The 18045-nt window shown below is 43.3% G+C and overlaps 2 long non-coding RNA genes across 2 annotated transcripts; one reads left to right on the forward strand and one right to left on the reverse strand.

Annotated features, from left to right (window-relative positions):
* The first annotated feature begins 333 nt into the window (after window positions 1-333).
* Window positions 334-3634, forward strand: LOC123502346. Its single transcript, XR_006673962.1, has 3 exons — window positions 334-355; window positions 2673-2789; window positions 3502-3634. It is a non-coding gene; the product is annotated as an uncharacterized LOC123502346 (long non-coding RNA).
* A 1082-nt stretch (window positions 3635-4716) lies between these two features.
* On the reverse strand, window positions 4717-10371 carry LOC123502340. The gene is made up of 3 exons (XR_006673957.1): window positions 10311-10371; window positions 6152-6242; window positions 4717-4778 (listed from the first exon to the last, which is right to left on the reverse strand). It is a non-coding gene; the product is annotated as an uncharacterized LOC123502340 (long non-coding RNA).
* Between the last annotated feature and the right edge of the window lie 7674 nt (window positions 10372-18045).

An 18045-nucleotide genomic window follows, 5' to 3' on the forward strand; every position in this document is an offset into this window, starting at 1 on the left:
TTGATGTAAACAGGCTCACACACACGACATTCTTCTCCCGGCACTCCTCAATGCCACACAGCTGCACAAACTCATCCTGCCACAAGAAAGGCATTTGCTTCAGTAGTGTCAAGTTGTGATTTTGTATTGTAGTGTATACAATGTAAGAAAATCTGCAACTTTTATATGAAACAAAGGAGTTCAGGGCATGAGTTAAGCCTTATGTTAGATACTGACAAAAGCAAGGCCTTCTCCTCACCTCTCCGTTACTGCAGCAATCATTGATGCCGTCACACATGCGCTGCTTCGGAATACCACTGCCAGCACTGTGGGAGAACTGACTGACTGACTGACTGATGTTGTTCTTCCGTGTGGGGTCGTCTGCAGCTCTGCCACTATTGCACTCTGTGGGTGAAATGCTGGCTTTGTATTTTAACATCACTATTATTCATGGTTTAGACTATCGTAAGGTAAATTTAGATTGACTAGATGGTGTTTTAAGAGAGAAACCCTAGCAGTAAGTTACCACAATGCTGTTCATCTTAGCTCTCCGTGTTTCCTTGAAATACAAGTAACCGACAAACAACAAAATTTACACTCCCACACAGACAGTCAAAGGTCCTCATTAATGTTGCCTACAATAAGCAAGGTTGCTCAATTTCATCCACCTCTATATACATTGCGAATCACATTAAATATTTGTCATTATTTTCATCTTAATGTTCTCCGGCTTATGTACTGTGAATTAACCCCACCCACACAAAACCTACCCACTAAATGATCACTTCCAAATTGTCGATCGTGCTTACAAAATACCAAAACAATTGTTCAGTTTACTGTCCATATCAATTTGGAACACTGCCGAACCTGTTATAATGGTCAACAATTTGAAATCATTGAACCTAGCTTTGTCAAATCCCTTGGATACTGCCAACATGAAAAACCTCATAGTACCAATAAACGCACTTACAATTCACTACAAGCACACAGTATGCACCAATACTGACACCACACCACAAAACACACCATACACAACTGACACACACACAAACAACTTAAATCACTCAAAACTAACACAAAACACCCTGCAACACCTCAAAATATAAAAGCTCACCCAAAACACATTACAGACACCCAAGTTACCAATATCATCCCTACACACACACACACACACACACACACACACGGTGGTGGTTGAAGTGTTGCACGAGGGTGGCGTAGAAGGATAAATGAATGTTCAGCTGCATCACATCGCCCCGATAGAGCCATACAACTGGTGGGTAAGCCTTGCCCCACGTCACCTCACCAAACAGAGCAGGTCAGAATATATGCAAGAAGGGACAGGCGTGGAACCTGCTGACGTAACGCGTCGTGACCTGACACGACCTATCCTCACTCAAAGAGTAGTAGGTAGTAGTAGTAGTAGAGAGAGAGAAGAGAAGAAGAAGAGAGAGAGAGAGAGAGAGAGAGAGAGAGAGAGAGAGAGAGAGAGAGAGAGAGAGAGAGAGAGAGAGAGAGAGAGAGAGAGAGAGAGAGAGAGCAAACAAATCTTAACAGAAAAACAAGAACAACAACAACAAAAACCACAACTTCCTTTACTCCTATATCCAGGGCAGAACACGGAGACACAGGCTTGCCCGACTTTAGTGAACAGCGGCGGGCAGTCAGCGTGGTGCAAGGTGTGGGTAACCTGCGCCGTGAATTGACCGCCCACAGCCTCCGCCACGTCCACCTCATTCTGCCTGTCGTCACCTGGGAACGAAGCGGGTAATCAATAATGGACACTTGTTATAAGGGCCCACTGACACTGAGCTAGCCTGTTGATGGCCTCACAACATACTCAAAAATCCATGTATAGGCCTAATTCACTCTTACACACACCAATGACAAACCACACATACCCAAACCCTCTTAAAAAACTCAATAACATCTCAAAACACACTAAGAAAACACAGAACAGGTTAAAATACCTCCAAACTCACTAGAAACACCCAATATTTACTGAAATAACCCCCACACACACCCAAAAGACCACTAACACCCACCACCACTTATAACACTCATAACAAACACAAACCCCACTCAGAACACCAACCAACCCCTCAAAGTTCTCCCAAACCACACTCAAAACATGCTAATACTCACACACACCTCAATCAACACTCTCAAAATACGTAAAATATACCTAAAAGATCTAACATATACTGAAAACAAACGAAATGAACCCCAAAGCATACTTATAACACTCCAAACAGTCTGCAACACTAATGAACAAGCTTAAAATACCCCAAATCTATCCCAAAACCAACAGTATGCATTATAAACAACGTTAGGATTAAAAGGGACACTTACCTAAATATTACACCTTGGCTTCTTCTCCTATTCCACCTTTATTTCTCATTTTTTCTTCATCCTTCTCCATTGTTACTCCTTCTTCTTCCTCCTCCTCCTTCCATCCACACGTCTGAGCCTAGAAACACATCAAAATGTTAGATATTAGACAAAATATTCAGGAAATGGAGGGTGACTTAAGTATTGTAGCTTTGCTGCTGCCTCTTCCTCCTCCATTTCTCCTTTCTTCCTCCTTATCCTCCTTTATTTCTCCTTTCTTCCTCCTTCTGCTACAATTATCTACACACCTGAACCTCGAAACACGCGAAAACACGTAGAAATCACTAGATATTAGGCAAAAGGGTCGTCTGCAGCTCTGCCACTATTGCACTCTGTGGGTGAAATGCTGGCTTTGTATTTTAACATCACTATTATTCATGGTTTAGACTATCGTAAGGTAAATTTAGATTGACTAGATGGTGTTTTAAGAGAGAAACCCTAGCAGTAAGTTACCACAATGCTGTTCATCTTAGCTCTCCGTGTTTCCTTGAAATACAAGTAACCGGCAAACAACAAAATTTACACTCCCACACAGACAGTCAAAGGTCCTCATTAATGTTGCCTACAATAAGCAAGGTTGCTCAATTTCATCCACCTCTATGTACATTGCGAATCACATTAAATATTTGTCATTATTTTCATCTTAATGTTCTCCGGCTTATGTACTGTGAATTAACCCCACCCACACACAAACCTACCCACTCAATGATCACTTCCAAATTGTCGATCGTGCTTACAAAATACCAAAACAATTGTTCAGTTTACTGTCCATATCAATTTGGAACACTGCCGAACCTGTTATAATGGTCAACAATTTGAAATCATTGAACCTAGCTTTGTCAAATCCCCTTGGATACTGCCAACATGAAAACCTCATAGTACCAATAAACGCACTTACAATTCACTACAAGCACACAGTATGCACCAATACTGACACCACACCACAAAACACACCATACACAACTGACACACACACAAACAACTTAAATCACTCAAAACTAACACAAAACACCCTGCAACACCTCAAAATATAAAAAGCTCACCCAAAACACATTACAGACACCCAAGTTACCAATATCATCCCTACACACACACACACACACACACACACACTGACGGTGGTGGTTGAAGTGTTGCACGAGGGTGGCGTAGAAGGATAAATGAATGTTCAGCTGCATCACATCGCCCCGATAGAGCCATACAACTGGTGGGTAAGCCTTGCCCCACGTCACCTCACCAAACAGAGCAGGTCAGAATATATGCAAGAAGGGACAGGCGTGGGAACCTGCTGACGTAACGCGTCGTGACCTGACACTATCCTCACTCAAAGAACGGTAGTAGTAGTAGTAGTAGTAGTAGTAGTAGTAGAGAGAAGAGAGAGAGAGAGAGAGAGAGAGAGAGAGAGAGAGAGAGAGAGAGAGAGAGAGAGAGAGAGAGAGAGAGAGAGAGAGAGAGAGAGAGAGAGAGAGAGAGAGAGAGAGCAAACAAATCTTAACAGAAAAACAAGAACAACAACAACAAAACCACAACTTCCTTTACTCCTATATCCAGGGCAGAACACGGAGACACAGGCTTGCCCGACTTTAGTGAACAGCGGCGGGCAGTCAGCGTGGTGCAAGGTGTGGGTAACCTGCGCCGTGAATTGACCGCCCACAGCCTCCGCCACGTCCACCTCATTCTGCCTGTCGTCACCTGGGAACGAAGCGGGTAATCAATAATGGACACTTGTTATAAGGGCCCACTGACACTGAGCTAGCCTGTTGATGGCCTCAAAACATACTGAAAAATCCTTGTATAGGCCTAATTCACTCTTACACACACCCACGACAAACCACACATACCCAAACCCTCTTAAAAACTCAATAACATCCCAAAACACACTAAGAAAACACAGAACAGGTTAAAATACCTCCAAACTCACTAGAAACACCCAATATTTACTGAAATAACCCCCACACACACCCAAAAGACCACTAACACCCCCACCACTTATAACACTCATAACAAACACAAACCCCACTCAGAACACCAACCAACCCCTCAAAGTTCTCCCAAACCACACTCAAAACATGCTAATATTTACACACACCTCAATCAACACTCTCAAAATACGTAAAATATACCTAAAAGATCTAACATATACTGAAAACAAACGAAATGAACCCCAAAGCATACTTATAACACTCCAAACAGTCTGCAACACTAATGAACAAGCTTAAAATACCCCAAATCTATCCCAAAACCAACAGTATGCATTATAAACAACGTTAGGATTAAAAGGGACACTTACCTAAATATTACACCTTGGCTTCTTCTCCTATTCCACCTTTATTTCTCATTTTTTCTTCATCCTTCTCCATTGTTACTCCTTCTTCTTCCTCCTCCTCCTTCCATCCACACGTCTGAGCCTAGAAACACATCAAAATGTTAGATATTAGACAAAATATTCAGGAAATGGAGGGTGACTTAAGTATTGTAGCTTTGCTGCTGCTCCTCTTCCTCCTCCATTTCTCCTTTCTTCCTCCTTATCCTCCTTTATTTCTCCTTTCTTCCTCCTTCTGCTACAATTATCTACACACCTGAACCTCGAAACACGCGAAAACACGTAGAAATCACTAGATATTAGGCAAAATATTGACGAACTGCGGATTTGGAAAAGTGGCGCCAACCCTGGGCCTATGGTGAGTCACTACCTGGGTGGGCTGTGGTCATCCGAGAGAACGGGAACGGGGACTCGGCTAAATTACGTAAATCATTTGATTTCAAAATGACTTTTAGAAAAACGAAGCCACGGCCAAATGCTTGTTATTTTATGACGTGATAAATACTTAAACTAATTTTCAAAATATCAAAATATCTCCAGCTTAACTGGTTTTTAAAAAAGGTCTAAATTAAGTACGTTAAAAGTACAAAACATTTTAACCCATAAATCTCTTAAAACGTCCTGTAAAGTCAAGCCATTTTCACTTGGCAAGTATTTTATCACATTTCTGGGAGTCTGAGCTATCTTTTAGGGCATTCTACAGCGAGTTAGACCGAGAAGCAGAAACGTGAGCAAATAAAATAATGAAAAATAAGAGCTTTTTAAAACAGCCCCAAACACCATTTCAAAGTCCACATATTTCACTCATTAGATTGATTTCACACTTAAAAGAGGACAGGCACTCTTTTGCTACCATAAAGGCCCACTTATACCTTGAAATGAAAAAGCTCAAAACTCCAGGTGGGAAATTTTGAGCGGTATAAAGCCTTTAACATACGCCATAAAACACCACTAAACGCCACATATTTACCCAGCACAGGCGCGGAACACACTTCAAACACGACGAAACATTTATAGAAACCATAAAAACATACCATGGAAGCGCAATATTACCGTCAGGAAATATTCGAAAAAAAAGTATTTGACCCAGCAGGCTGGCGATAGAAGGGTGATGGCGGGGGTAGGGTGATGGCTAGGGGACCGCCGGGGGGAGGCGGCCCGGAGAAAACCCCGGGAACAGTGGCGGCAGGACATCCATATATAGTCTTTATCATCTCACCAAACTAAAATTAAGCCACAGAGAGAAATTTTGACTAGGCTATATGAAATGTTAGACTGGTGGCTGCATTCTGACACATGTTTGGCCTATGGTAAATGAAGGAAACAAATATGAGAGGGTAATACAGACGCCTTGCTCTTTTTGATGGTCCTTATACCATTACTTGAAAATATTTGCGTACTGTTTTCACTCTCATATGTAAAGAAAACCTAACCTTAACTGAATAGCCTTATAAATACCTTTAATAGACGAAGATTAGGCAGTGTGGAGTGTTGTGGTGAAGGCTTGCCACTGCGTCTCTTGGTGCTGGTGCTTGGTGCTTCTTGAAAACTGTCGGTAATATAGCAACACTTCACTTTATTTGTGTGTGTGTGTGTGTGTGTGTGTGTGTGTGTGTGTGTGTGTGTGTGTGTGTGTGTGTGTGTGTCTGGTGTGTGTGCATGGGTCAGTATAGCCCACCGCCACAACTGTGTTCACCACCACCACCGCTAAGAGACTACTGCCGTAGCAAAAGGTTGTCTGTGAAGACAGGACGCATGTATATATGTTTATGATAACTATCTGTTACTAAATCTCTTATTAATGAGACGCTATGCTTATACAAATACCACATGTCGATTTATTGGTTATTGTGACATCTTCCTCTTCGTTATCGTGTCCAGCTTTTGTTATTTGTCAAAGCAGGAAATATTAAATTGTATCTTGTTGTACAGCGAGTGTTGGCAACTCCGCGAGGCAATAAACAAGGTGCTTAAAAGGCAGACTGTACTATTTTTCTCATTCTCTATTTCTACCGCCTGATATACGAGTATTTCTGACAATAAACCAGGGTGACAGGACACTAAGTAGAGGAATATAGACTTTTTCTATCTACATACACATCTATATTGTTAATTATATACGAATTTATTGACTTATCTATCTGCCTGCCTATCCATCTATCTGTTTGTTTGTCCAACTGTCCATTTCCGTATCTATCAACCCATCAAATTACCCGCTTATCCATCTATCTTCACACAAGCATATAAATACCACCACCGCCACTACCACCACCACCACCACCACACCACTGCCAGTTCCGCACCTGCTCATCTTCGCCCTCATGAACGGGAGTGTGTCAGTGATAGGCGAGGACACAACGGCTCATCAATTGCATCGCCAACCTTCGCCTACTGTTTCGTGTCAACCGGGAGTCCCTGACGACACATCCTCCCAACCTACACGCTTTCGGACCCACGTAGCACGGGCGTGGGCGTGGGTGGAATCGTGGGTGACATATACGTGGTGTCAGGCGCTTATCCGATTCCCTTTGCCTCTGTCGTCTTCATTGGTTCTCTACACACTTGTCAGGTCCCTACACGTGCACACTCGCGTACGGCAACACGTGCCTGGCCACGCGCACCACATACCTCCTACGGTACACTTCTAAGCGCCTTCGTACCGCGCGATGCTTTTTCTGCCAAGGACAGGCGCCGTTTGTCAAACAGACAATCAACCAGTGTGTCAGACAGTCAGTTAGTCAATCATTCAGTCATTCAGTTCAGCCAAATCAGTCAGCCAGATAGTCAGTCATTTAGTTAGTATTTTATTCATTTAATCAGTCAGTCAGTCAGTCAGTCAGTCCAAATATCAGTCAGTCAGTGAATCTATTAGTTAGACAGGCAATCTATCCATCAATCCGTCAATCTTTCAGCCACTCAATCAATCAATATTCACGATGCAAAACAAGCAAACACACCACCAATAGTTACCACCACAATCACCACCACCACCACCACCACACACACACCACTGACATCATCACCACCAACACTTTCTAAAGGTGTGTACACACTTACTGAATTTCCACGCATCGTTTCATCGTTGCGTATCACACTGTGATACAATACGATGCAACAGGGTATTGTACCCATTTTTGCCTCTCCGCGTGGTGTATCATCGTTGAGTGATGCAACAGTGTCATTCAGTTTGTTCCTGACCGTAGCCATGAGTGCAAATGTGCAGTTGTCTGTGGCCACACACAACTGATTTTCAGTTTGTCTGCAATTGGGGTCAAAATTGCAAAAATATTCATGCCCGTCCACGACAACACTGAACATGCAACGCGACGATCCCACGCTCCTCGTCCACACACACACACACACACACACACACACACACACACACAGGAAGGTTGGTGAGTTGTGTATCATTCCTTTGAGTTGACGCCAAAAGACCGAAAAATGGCGGATCGAACCCGTTGCGTAACTTTGTGTCATATTTTGACACGCAACGGTGAAGCACTATCCTGTCAACACTGCTACGCAACGGTGATCCGATACGTGGAAATGCAACAAGTGTGTACACGCCTTAATTAAAACACAAACAATATTCATACACAGTGTTACACCCGCAACCCCGACCGCCGCCCTCCACCGCTCCTCTGGTCCCGCGGCACGCAGGGTGGCCAGCCAGACAGCCGAGGTGACTCTGGGCGGCGGACTAACCTTCCTTCAAGACGTGTTTGTGTCCGTGGTGGAGGAATGAACTGATGGTGGTGGTGGTGGTGGTGGAGGACAGGATTCAGGCAGGAGAGTGAGTGAGTGAGTGAGTGAGTGAGTGAAGTGAGTGAGAGAGAGACAGGAAAGAATAGAAGAAAGAGGAAAAATAAGAATATCTTATCAGAACACAACATTTTCTCTCCCTCTCCCCCCACCCCAGGTCTCGTGTCTGGTGATGAAATGGACGTCTGGTCAGTGGTGGTGGTGGTGGTGGTGTGGTGGTCAGTTGCCAAATGAAAAAAATATTCTACGTCACCAGCTCCACCTTGAAAAGTCGCTAAAGGTCGCTAAATCATTGTTGTATATGCTACAAATGTGCCTAGACGAAGTAAGTGGCTAACATAGGCTAATCAGTAAAAGGCCCCTTGACTAACACCCGCATCACACCACAGCCCGTCCTTACTACGTCCTGCAAAAATCTCCAGGACGTGCTGAGGACGGGCATGGACGCGGCAAGGACCAGCTCCACCTTGAAAAGTCGCTAAAGGTCGGATATCAAGGGACGTACGCAGTAAAGGCTTGGTAGATACGTAGCAGTGGAGGATTTCGCAATTCCACCACGTCTCCACTACGTCCTCAAAAATGTTATGAACGTGTTGAGAACCTGCTGCGCGTAGTAAGGACCGCCTCTGGTGTGATGGGGCCTTGACACGGAGAGTTTATCCCTGTCAGTGACGCACACCAAACTTGTCTCGGGAGCCTCGCTCGTCTCCTCTCCACCTCCCCTCCCCGCTGTTCCCCACACTCATCACTCGCCTTTTAAATCTCATTGATGTTTACTTGATTGATTGATAAGTTTATTGTTGTAGCAGTGTATACACCATCGAACTGTTGTCCATTTACGTATGAATGAACCTATCAAATTACCAGCTTATGTATCTATCTATCTACACACAAGCATGTAGATATCTCCACCAGCACCGCCAACACCCACACCTGCCCACCTTCGCCATCATGAACGGCAGTGTGTCAGTTTACACATACTACTAGTATTTCCATGCCACTATATTGTGGCATCATATCACCTCAGACGCTGGTCAACAAGACGAGACACAGCAAGGAGACCAGACCAGACCAGACGACACGAGAGAGAGAGAGAGAGAGAGAGAGAGAGAGAGAGAGAGAGAGAGAGAGAGAGAGAGAGAGAGAGAGAGAGAGAGAGAGAGAGAGAGAGAGAGAGAGAGAGAGAGAGAGAGAGACGACACACACACACACACACACACACACACACACACACACAAAGCTATGGGCGGCGTCAACACCTCCACACCCACTGCCGCCCACATCTGTCCCGCCCATGCATGCTCACGCCCAGGTTTCCCAGTCAGCCCATACGCCTCCGCAGCCGCCCTCACTATATAATGAAGTGACTCAAGACACACAGATCCACGTGTTCCGGAGAAAACTGACGTCTGGCAGAGAGAGAGAGAGAGAGAGAGAGAGAGAGAGAGAGAGAGAGAGAGAGAGAGAGAGAGAGAGAGAGAGAGAGAGAGAGAGACACACACACACACACATAACACCTACAGTACACAACCACCCTCCCACGCATTATAACTACCATACGCCTAATTAACTACCTTAACTACCCTCCACCAGCTAACTGTCCACATGTGACTCCTTCAATGCACGACACACCTTCCTAGTACAGCCTGTCCACCCCGTCACTGTCCCATCACCGTCCCATCACTAATGACACTGTGGCACCATTAATTCACTACCCTTCACTATCCACTCACTCCCACACGTCACGTCACCCCTTCAGTGCATTATTATACAGCTTTCTATTAAACTATCCGCCCCATTACCGTCCCATCACTGTCCCATCATGTTTGTTCCTCCACTCTATTAATAGACTCACCCTTTCACTGAGCAGGTGGAGCTGGTGGACTAGGTGGGGCAAGTGGGGCGGTCACCGTGTTCACAGGTCTCGTGTCTGGTGAGGAAATGGACGTCTGGTCACTGATTGTGGTGGTGGTGGTGGTGAGTTGCCAAATGGAAATATTGTACGTCACCAGATCCACCTTGAAAAGCCGCTAAAACGTCGCTAAATCATTGTTGTACATGCTACAAATGTTCCTACACGAAGTAATTGTCTTGACTTACACATAGGCTAATCAGTATAGGGCCCCGTTGACTCTAATGACCGTTTATCCCTCCCAGTGACGCAGAGCAAACTTGTCTTGAGAGCCTCACTCGCCACCCTCTCATCACTCGCCTTTTAAATCTCATTGATGTTTAATTGATTGATTGATAAGTTTATTGTTGTAGCAGTGTATACACCATCGAACTGTTGTCCATTTACGTATGAATGAACCTATCAAATTACCAGCTTATATATCTATCAACACACAAGCATGTAGATATCTCCACCAGCACCGCCAACACCCACACCTGCCCACCTTCGCCATCATGGAGGGCAGTGTGTCAGTTTACACATTACTACTAGTATTTCCATGCCACTATATTGTGGCATCATATCACCTCAGACGCTGTGGCGCCATGCAACAAATTGTTGACTAATTTCGCTTCACTTGCAAACCAGATATTGTTTTGCATCTCTTTCAACTGATAGGAAAACAAGTCGATACATTATGCATTTTATTATATCAAGAGATATTGTGTTGCCATTAGAAATATATAGGAGTATCATTCACAAGATATCGTCATATCAGTAGGTATGAAAAATAAATACAAGTAACAAAAACTGCACCACGTTACAAGACACTGGCCAGACACTTAAATTAAGTATTGCATTGAAAGACTCACAAAACATCATCTTGGGAAACACGTAACAATACCTTTGTGCTTCACAACAGGAATGATGAGTGATGAGCAGAGGAATCGTGACCCAAGAGGTTACCTTCCTCTCTTGGTCTACACTCTCCTTTCTTAAATACTATATACATATGTACACCGTACACTCCTATTACAATAACATAACATAACATAACATAAATAATAGGATAACAAAGGGCCACCAGGGCCCATCTAGGTTATCCTGTATCAGTCGCACAGCGACCTCGTCATCAGTACTTAAAGATACACTTACAAGTACACAATACATTATATACTAATTCTAAATATTTGGCCCATTAACAGGGCTAAGTCCTGCAGTGAATTCCTCTACAATCTGTGATCCCCATACATGGGGATCATGTCTTGTTTAACTATAGTCAATTTCTTATAAAAACTATCATGCAGTGCTATACATAATTATAAATCTAATAAATTTAAGTGCTTATCTAATCTGTTTTTAAACATTGTCAAACTAGTGCTATTTACAACCCTCTCTGGCAATGCATTCCAGAGCTCTACCACCCTATGACTAAAGAAATATTTTCTTCTATCTAACCTGCAGCCTTGCTTTCTAATCTTCCTGCCATGATTTGTAGTCCTACTTCCTCCTCTAAGGTAAAGAAAGATCTCACATCTATGTAGTTTGTATCTGAGAACATTTGAAATAACTCTATCATATCCTCAAATGAAAACATGTTTAATTCCTCTTATACATCTCCTCTCAAATGAAAACATGTTTAATTCCTTTAATCTATCTCTATACTCCAGGCTCTTGCTTCTAAACATTGCTTTGAAAATTTCATAGTCCTGTCTATCACTACTCCTAAATCCTTTCCTGTCTATCCTCTACTGCCTCTAGCCAACATCCCTCCATCTCATAGCTAAAGTTTGTGTTTTCTTTACCTAAATGCTATGCATAACTTCTAAATATTACTGTTTTCTGCTGCTATAGATAAGGCATTGCAAAAAACCTTACCCGCTACATATCTACAACTGTCTACAAATTCAACAAATTTATCCACCCAATCTACAAATGGTCAATGAAATACACTACACCAGTGATGAAAATCTGTGGCCAACCTTCAGAACTTCATTGGTACGTCTCCAAGAATCACCCTTTTCTTCTTCCTCTTCCTTTCTTTCCTCCTCTTGTTCCTTTGGCAACACCGGCAGTAGTAGCAGTCTGGTGTCTGTTGTATGTCATGCACGCTCACTCCAAAAACTTGCCTCACTTCTTTGGCGTTAGTAGTACTGAATCCTGGAACAAGAGATGGAACAATATTGAAATGGCGTCCTCCTCAATGCCTGTTGTCTTGTGGCACACAGGGTTGGGGAAGGGATTGTGGAGGATGTAACGATAAGGATGGTATGTTAAGGAGAGCCAAGGTGGATCGGGTTTGCGTGGGTGGCTCTGTAGGCCTAAGGAGGAAAACTGCCGTACCAAACCCATAATTAATACGAGCGGAGGAACTTTGTGAGTAGGGATTTTGGAATGTTGTGCATGGTAGAAATATTAGTGTTAGCATGAAGTGTACTACAACATGTATACGGAGGAATAGAGTAAGGAAGGCAGGGTATTTAACATTGTGTGAATTGGCACGCGGGCAGTAGATTTGAGTGGGGGGCAGGAAAGGACGCGATCTCGGATGAAGGGAGTGAGTGGCACTCTCTACTCGGACATTGGTGGGGTGTGGACGCGTCACGGTGAGCGAGGGTCTCTGATCAGGTGGGTAATGTGATCAGGGCAGCGGAGTTTCGTGGTAATATAATCGAGGGTGTCATTATGTGGAGTTAAGTGGTGTATTCAAGTGGGGAGAGAGTGTTAAGGGTGCCTCTCGTGTTTCTCTGTTGTTGGTTCAGAGTGCCGCGTCACTTTCATCGTTTTTTGTTCGAATGTACTTTACTATATTTGAAATATATGTAAAATTGACTTGGAAGAGAGTTTTCCTTCAATGAAAATCCCAGCCCGTGTGGTACAATGATAACACGTCGCCGAATCTTCAACAACTTGACAAACATCTTTAGAGTCAAAATGTTGCAGGTGAGATAAAAAAAAAAAAAAAAAACCTCTGAAGAATGAGTGGACTAACTATACAGTATTGGAATATTTTCAATGTGTCAAGAATGATTTGGGAACTGTTTAAATTTTGGAGGAATCACATGCACATCTTAATTACGAGATCTTAGCCACAGAACAACACAGCAAAAGGCATACACAGCAAGACCCCAGAGCATAAAGGAGTGAAAAACTATTTGACTTACCCCAACAGCTAGGCAAAGAACCCCAAGGGAGCCCAGCACAACACCCACCACCGTGCCAGCTTGGGGACTTGACACTTCAATGACCGCCTTCTCCTGACCGTTGCTGCTGCTGGGCGGATCGAACACTGCTGAGGGATGGTCCACAGGAGAGGATCTGGGCGACTCCACGCACTCGTCAACGTCTGAGGGTGGAGAATTACACTCTCAGAAACACAGATTTATTACAACTTATGGATAGATTTACACGCATTCCAGGAACACATTCAACAATACGTTGAGAAAACTACAAAAATTATATCAGTACTCATGACAAATGCATATGGCAAGATTAAATTATACTTAATCATAAAGAACAACCTATCCGTAAATCACTGATCTTAGTAATACTTGTGAGACAAAATGCATGTTGATGTATGCCAACAATAACAAAATACCACACTAACTTCTTTAGGCTGCTGCTAAATGAAGAGGTGAAGGACTGACAAGTTTAAGAAGACAGACCGTAGAGTGACATTGACAGTTCAGGGAGGCCTCACCTTCACACTTGAACACATCTTGCAATAGTGTGAGTGACAACCACTAATACTACTACTACTACTACTACTACTACTTAACAACTACATACTACTTGGTATTAATTTACTGTCATGGCTTGGCAACAAGACACAACGCGACGCACAGCTGGTGATGTGTGACTAGCCAGCATGCTCGCTACACTCCTCACTAAGAAGATGGCGTCTCCTAACAAGGAACGTTATCTTCATTCACTATGTTTCTCCATGCATGGTGAATTTCAGCATGGAGTGAACACGTTGGTCATTTGCTCCTTAAGGCATAAACGATCATGATGGGCGACAGGAATGATGAGTGATGAGCAGAGGACTCGTGTCCCGAGAGGTTTTTTTCATGTAGGAAGAGCGCCAGCCAAGGGCAAGAAACAAAGAAAAGATTAAAAAAAGACCCACTTGAGTGCTGGCTCTCTAAAAGTGGAAAAGCATCAGCCAAAACTAGGAGCAAATGCCTCGATATCTCTCTCTTCAAAGAAGACAAGTCGCAGGAATTCGGAAATACAGATGCAGGTAGGGAGTTCCAGATTTTACCAATGAAAAGGATGAATGATTGAGAGTACTGGTTAACTCTTACGTTGGAAAGTTGGACACGATAGGGATGAGAAGAAGAAACCTTTGTACAGCGAGGCCGCAGGACGAGGGGAGGCATGAAGATAGCAAGATCTGTAGAACAGTTAGCATGAAAATAGCGATAAAAGAGAGGAGATTCAACATTTCGGCGGTGAAAAAGAGGCTGAAGACAGTTAGTCAGAGGAGGGGAGTTGATGAGACGAAAAGCTTTTAATTCCACCCTATCTAGTAAAACTGTTTAACTGAAACCCCCCCAAACATGCGAAGAGTTCTCCATACACGTGCAGATAAGGCCCTTATACAGAGTAAGGAATTGGAGGGGCAAGAAAAACTGGCGGAGATGCCTCAGAAGCTGTTTTAGCAAGAGATGAGATGTGAAGTTTCCAGTTAAGATTATGAATAAAGGACAGACCAAGGATATTCATTGTGGAAGAGGGAGACAGTTGAGTGTCACTGAAGAAGACCTGTACCTGTCTGAAAGGTTGTGTCGAATTGATAGATGGAGGAATTGAGTTTTTGAGGCATTGAAAACTATTAGATTTTCTCTGCCCCAATCGGAAATCTTAGAAAGATCGGAAGTCAGGCGTTCTTTGGCGTCCCTGCGTGATCAGTTGACTTCCTGACTGGTTGGTCGTCTCTGAAAGGACGTGGAAAGATGTAGGGTGGTATCATCAGCGTAGGAGTAGATAGGACAACAAGTTTGGTTAATTAATGAATAATAGAAAGAGAGGGTAACAAGACAGAACCCTGAGGAACTCCATTATTAATAAATTTAGGAGAAGAACAGTTTCCGTCTACCACAACAGCAATAGAACAGTCAGAAAGGAAACTTAAGATAAAGTTGCAGAGAAAAGTATAGAAGCCGTAGGAGGGCAGTTTGGAAATCAAAGCTTTATGCCAGACTCTATCAAAAGCCTTTGATATGTCTAACGCTACAGCAAAACTTTCACTGAAATCTCTAAAAGAGGTTACTTTCCTCTCTTGGTCTACACTCTCCTCTTTTAAATTCTCTATGCATATGTACACGGTATATTCCTATCACAATGCTTCTATCACAACTTCTACATATCACGGTTTTCTGCTGGTGTAGATAAGGCATGGCAAAAAACCTTACCCACTTCACATCTACAACTGTCTACAAAATCTACAAATTTATCCACCCAATGTACAAATGATCAATGAAATACACTACACCAGTAATGAAGATTTGTGGCCAACCTGCAGAACTTCATTGGTACGTCTCCAAGAATCACTCTCTTGTTCCTCTTCTTCTTCCTCCTCCTCTGCCTCCTCTTGTTCCTTTGGCTACACCGGCAGTAATAGTGTGGTGTCTGTTGTACGTCTTGCACGCTCACTCCAAACACTTCCCTCACTTCTTTGGCGTTAGTAGTGCTGATTCCTGGAACAAGAGATGCAACAACATTGAAATGGCGCCAACATTAATAAGTCCTGAAAAAAATAACAAGAAAGTACAAAACCTTTTAAAATGACACACGAGGAGATAAAAGGGTAATGTACAAACCACAATACTCACATCATGGTCACTCAACACTTTATTCTACGCTTGCTTCAGTGTAGTCATACAACTGTGGGAAGAATGTAATGCTGTCCCGTTCAATAGTGCATGCAGCCGCTCGCTCCCTCCTCCCGTCCTCCTCACTGCCTGTTGTCTTGTGGTACACTGGCTGGGTTGGGGAAGCTTGCATGGATGATAACACGTCGCCGAATCTTCAGGAACCCGACAAACATCTGTACACTGAAAATGTTGCAGGTGAGATGAAAAAAAAAAGTAAGTCGGCAAACTTTACAGTAATGGAATATTCTCAGTGTGTCAAGAACAATTTAGAATTGTTTAAAGTTTGGAAGAATCTCACCCACTGCTTAATTACGCCATCTTTGCCACAGCACAGCCACAACACAACCAGAGCAAGACCCCACAGTATAAAGAAGTGAAAAACTATTTGACTTACCCCAACAGCTAGGCAAAGAACCCCAAGGGAGCCCAGCACAACACCCACCACCGTGCCAGCTTGGGGAGTTGACACTTCAATGACAGCCTTCTCCTGACCGTTGCTGCTGCTGGGCGGATCGAACACTGCTGAGGGGATGGTCCACAGGAGAGGATCTGGGCGACTCCACGCACTCGTCAACGTCTGAGGGTGGAGAATTACACTCTCAGAAACACAGATTTATTACAACTTATGGATAGATTTACACGCATTCCAGGAACACATTCAACAATACGTTGAGGAAAACTACAAAATTATATCAGTACTCATGACAAATGCATATGGCAAGATTAAATTATACTTAATCATAAAGAACAACCTATCCGTAAATCACTGATCTTAGTAATACTCGTGAGACAAAATGCATGTTGATGTATGCCAACAATAACAAAATACCACACTAACTTCTTTAGGCTGCTGCTAAATGAAGAGGTGAAGGACTGACAAGTTTAAGAAGACAGACCGTAGAGTGACATTGACAGTTCAGGAGGCCTCACCTTCACACTTGAACTTTCTGACACGAGTCTGTACCCTGCATGGCCGGCACTGGCAGTAGTATGACTCTCGAGTGTTGATGTAAACAGGCTCACACACACCCGACATTCTTCTCCCGGCACTCCTCAATGCCACACAGCTGCACAAACTCATCCTGCCACAAGAAAGGCATTTGCTTCAGTAGTGTCAAGTTGTGATTTTGTATTGTAGTGTATACAATGTAAGAAAATCTGCAACTTTTATATGAAACAAAGGAGTTCAGGGCATGAGTTAAGCCTTATGTTAGATACTGACAAAAGCAAGGCCTTCTCCTCACCTCTCCGTTACTGCAGCAATCATTGATGCCGTCACACATGCGCTGCTTCGGAATACCACTGCCAGCACTGTGGGAGAACTGACTGACTGACTGACTGACTGACTGACTGATTGTTGTTGCTCTTCCGTGTGGGGGTCGTCTGCAGCTCTGCCACTATTGCACTCTGTGGGTGAAATGCTGGCTTTGTATTTTAACATCACTATTATTCATGGTTTAGACTATCGTAAGGTAAATTTAGATTGACTAGATGGTGTTTTAAGAGAGAAACCCTAGCAGTAAGTTACCACAATGCTGTTCATCTTAGCTCTCCGTGTTTCCTTGAAATACAAGTAACCGTGAAACAACAAAATTTACACTCCCACACAGACAGTCAAAGGTCCTCATTAATGTTGCCTACAATAAGCAAGGTTGCTCAATTTCATCCACCTCTATGTACATTGCGAATCACATTAAATATTTGTCATTATTTTCATCTTAATGTTCTCCGGCTTATGTACTGTGAATTAACCCCACCCACACACAAACCTACCCACTCAATGATCACTTCCAAATTGTCGATCGTGCTTACAAAATACC

This window comes from Portunus trituberculatus, chromosome 11 (assembly GCF_017591435.1).
Source record: "Portunus trituberculatus isolate SZX2019 chromosome 11, ASM1759143v1, whole genome shotgun sequence".
Lineage (NCBI taxonomy): Eukaryota > Metazoa > Arthropoda > Malacostraca > Decapoda > Portunidae > Portunus > Portunus trituberculatus.